The sequence below is a fragment of the Branchiostoma belcheri genome, unplaced genomic scaffold (genome assembly GCF_001625305.1).
Source record: "Branchiostoma belcheri isolate BF01 breed outbred unplaced genomic scaffold, Haploidv18h27 scaffold33, whole genome shotgun sequence".
Taxonomy (NCBI): Eukaryota; Metazoa; Chordata; class Leptocardii; order Amphioxiformes; family Branchiostomatidae; genus Branchiostoma; species Branchiostoma belcheri.
Genome location: NW_017803943.1, coordinates 1881767 through 1886054, shown reverse-complemented (window position 1 = coordinate 1886054; position 4288 = coordinate 1881767). Strand labels below are relative to the sequence as shown.

Below are 4288 nucleotides of genomic sequence, written 5' to 3'. Positions count from 1 at the left end.
TGATCTCAAAAATTGAAAATGCAGAAGTAGGAATCTTGTTTCTTTTGCGTCCTGTATTGTTTTGTTCACCATATCAGATTAGATTTGAAGTCGAAACTTGTTTATGGTAAGCGTTGCTTGTCTTCTTTTTTTCGGCCCTATCGCTTTAGATTTGGAGTCTGTTGTGGACGCCATCCAGAGAATCAAACTGTGGCCTATAACCTGCCACGGACATCACTGCTCCTCGGTGCATTCATGACGAAGTCGATAGATGCTCGAGGTAGCCAAGTCCAGCTGCGGTCTGCATTATAGTTATCTGTCCCAGTCTTTTCCGATCTGCACTTCGTAATACAATGATGATAACTCTCGAAGTCAATTCTCTTTACAGATTTTCGAAATAAGACTCTAATCAGCTTTACGTACTATCCTTTCCTTTTTCAATTGCTGAATTTGTCAAGATCATACTGATCCTAAGATTAGGATCTCTTGACAGCTTGAACGATGAGCGGATCCAAGGCAATCCTAGGGTACAACAAGCGAATACCATGACAAATGTGGTCGGATTCAAGCATGAAAAGGAGTCTTTCAACTTGTTTTAGTGGTCTTCAGAAGTATCAGATGGCAGTCAAGTTCATCAAAGCTGGTTTACTTGATAAGTCTGCCGTCAATGTCCGTAGAACATTGATGCATCTCCGTACGCCTCTCTACCCGGTGGGCCGTACCTAGCAGTAAAGTGCTGCAGGACTATCTCTCAAAAGTGACAGGGGACATCTATCCTACCGACACGTCTGTCAATGAAAGGAAATTTCGCAGTTCATCTCGTAGTTTGCTTCCAAATTAGGCATTCGTCTTTGCCCTTCGGAATACGGTGCAAACGGGAGGATATAAAGTTTCATGAAGAGACGGACCCAGTGGGGTAAGGGTTTCCACACGGGGCCAGCACTATCGACAAGTGCTTACTTTTTAAATTGTATGTACCGCATGTATACATTTGTCTGTAATTTACACTTAGTATAAATATGTTGCGTTTTCGGGATTTTTAAAGTCAATTTAACAGGCCAGCGTTTTATGTGGTATTTTGAATTAATTCTACCCTGTAGCATACTGCACTGGTATATATTTGTGGGGCAAAATACGATGTAGCCGGCGGAAAAAATGTCGCTTGTTTGTGTCTTTGCCGCCCCTAAATTTACAGGCCATTAATATGGGAATGAGACTACGAATAAATAGATGAAATTTCTACCTCGGGGTCGAAATAACGAAATAAATGACTGTACTTGTACATAGTGCCTAAATGGTATTTTGATGTATCAAAAGTATTGCAAATGAAAATTTGAAATCTCTAGCTCTGAATATTTTGATACCTGCTGAATAGTATATTTCTTTTGAAAGATGCAAATTATAGATCTAAGTTACTCGTCGAGTGATGCCCACTGTATGAGGCCATGCAACGGGAATAATTACCTTTTATGATGTCCGCATGTGAGCGTTACTAAACTGTTGGCCTCAGCGTATCTGACTCCGCAAGAAAAAGACCAAGATGTGGAACACGATATCCATCAACGAGATTCTGACAAAGGTTGCAGAATCCCTTGGTGAATTATCGGGTTAGATCACGGAAGTTATTAATGGTGGGAAAGACCGTTATAACAAAGCCCGCGGGACGAAGGTGTTTCGAGGATGGTTCGATATCTGAAGTAGCCATGCAGCGTGCAACTATTGATTTCGGCGGTGTCCGGCGGCTACCAAGAGGGGCAGACCAGCCCGAGGGAGTCCGATTGACCTGCTTGGGGAAGTTGATTTATGCACTTTGGGATTTGATTTCCATCCAGGGTCTACGAATTAGAAAATGCACAGAAACAAAGAACTGCTTGAATTGGATGACTGAATTGAAGACTTTTTGTGCAGTTTCTCTCGCAAATTTCGTCTTATAGATTGACTTGTTCTGTTTATCCTATGTGCAAAATGAAATAAATAAACATATAGAATAATCCACAATTCCTTTTGTATGTCGTTGTTCTAACTATTTTCAAGTGTTCGCTGGCTGACTTGGTACGCTATAAGCAGCAAAGGCGACGCGCATTTTACTAACTCCTGCTTCTGGGCAATAAAAAAGAAATCGTTGTCGGCAGGATTCGAACCTGCGCGGGCAGAGCCCAATGGATTTCTAATCCATCGCCTTAACCACTCGGCCACGACAACTCAGATGCTGTAACAATGTTCGTATCAGAGGGCTCTCCGTACGCAATGGAGCAAGGGCCCTTACACATATCACAGCAGCTCTCCCAAAATTTTCAAATTTAGGGTATTCTCTTCATACTTTCGAGGATAACTTAACAAAATCTCAGGTCATTCGTTCTCTAACGACTGAATTTTTTACGCAATTGCTGTTTTGTTTAAATCAATTACTTGTATACATATGCAAATCATAGGCAAGCATTTGCAAATCATGGGTAGACATACTAACTACTTTCAAATACCACCCACTTGTTGCCTCACGCTTACTCGCAGTGACGTCATGGCGATCGCTCTCCTGTAGATTGTGTACAGAATGACGCAGTGAAGCATTTATGGCTTCATACACGAATACCACACACGTCATAGGTAAGTTTAGAGCTTTTAGAAAGTCACAAAAACACGCATGGAAACGTTCCTATCACGTCTTGACAAACAAGGCAGTCATGTTTGTTTTAAAACAGCTGGCCGGGGACCAAGATAGGAAAACGAGCCAACTTGACATTTAGCATAGAGAATAATCATTTATGATTGAAAGATCATAACCTTTGACCTTAAATACGTCGCGACCACAAATGCGCACTTAAAACTGTGAGACGGCGTATTACTCGTAGCTCTATTGACTACTAGCTTATACTGCGCGATAGATGTTTTTCAGTGTAATAAAACCTCTTTACAAGGACGAGGTGGCCGAGTGGTTAAGGCGATGGACTGCTAATCCATTGTGCTCTGCACGCGTGGGTTCGAATCCCATCCTCGTCGGTACGTTTTTGCACCAAATACCAATATCCATTATAATGAAACAAGTTAAACTTTAATTCACAGCACAAGAAATTGGGCTTATCCAAATTTTTTGACTGCTAAACTGAATCCGTTGTCAAGGATAGAGCAATCCACCTCTTCTCGATGAGCAGTGGATCATATGTTGTAGAAAGTCTGTGGCGCCCCCCGTCTTTGTCGAGGGGTGATTGTAAGCAATATCTATTATATTTGCAAGAATGAGAAATTAATTTTGACTTTTTGCACGTCTTCGTCGAAGGAAATTTACAAACCAAAAATGAGGTTGGGAGGTGCCCAAGTCCTACCTACCCCTACTCCGCAAGGAGGCGGGGGAGGTCAGAAGATCCACACAAGTCTCGACCTAGTCTCGTGTTCTCGCGAGACTAGGTCACTCCTTGAGAAAGGTGTACAGTCGACACCGAAAATTTGGAGGTACGTGTTTTTACCTTTAAATACAGTCACTGATTGAAGAATTTCTACTAACCAAAAATGAGGCAGTGAAAAGAAATCGTTTCCGGCAGGGCAGAGCTCAGAGGGAATTTCAAAACTGCACACGCGTAGATGGGCTTTCCCTGAAGTTATGTCAAGAGTAGCTAATAGTGAGCAATGGGAGGACAACCATTAGAGCAAATCTAGGCTCCTCTGCAATCTGTCCTGTGAGGGCAAGGAAATATCAATGTTTAGGTCTCAAAAATCAAGGCTTGTCAACTATGAGCACTCCTCAAGGTACCATCTGCACAAGCCATCGTTGAGGCCAATCAGCCTGCTATTGTGTAGAAAACATCTGGGGGCTTCCAAAAGGTCAGCCATGTCGAAGGCGTCCCTCATGGCAAGAAGACGTTCTGCAACTCATATTCAGGACCAGGTCATCAGGCAGCTTCCTGTGAATAATCAATCTAGTAGGAACTCAACACTGTTCACCCGAGTGCCAAAAACAGGTTTGAAAGATCGTTATCATCAAACTTTTCTGGTGAAATGCCTGGCCAACTGGGAAAGAAGTGTGGGGAACTCAACTAACTTTAGTATCTTAACACTACTTACAATTATGATACAGTGGTGGTGAAGAATATGACTATATAGTGTTTTCTTCCTTGACACATTGTCGGTGTCCCTATTTTCATTTTAATGGATTGTGGCTCAGCATTTTTGGAAAAGTCAGAAGATATTGAAATGTCTAGAAAATGGTCTACACATTTCTGATTCTGATGTCTGATTTTGTGAAATGCAAATACGGGCACAAATATGGCGGCGGACACAGTGGTTAAGCCACGTGAAAACAGTAAATTACAGATGG

The 4288-nt window shown here is 42.1% G+C and overlaps 2 non-coding genes across 2 annotated transcripts; one reads left to right on the top strand and one right to left on the bottom strand.

Moving 5' to 3' along the window:
* Positions 1-2099: 2099 nt before the first annotated feature.
* Positions 2100-2181, bottom strand: Trnas-aga. Its single transcript has one exon. It is a non-coding gene; the product is annotated as a tRNA-Ser (tRNA).
* Positions 2182-2894: 713 nt separating this feature from the next.
* On the top strand, positions 2895-2976 carry Trnas-gcu. Its single transcript has one exon. It is a non-coding gene; the product is annotated as a tRNA-Ser (tRNA).
* Positions 2977-4288: the final 1312 nt, after the last annotated feature.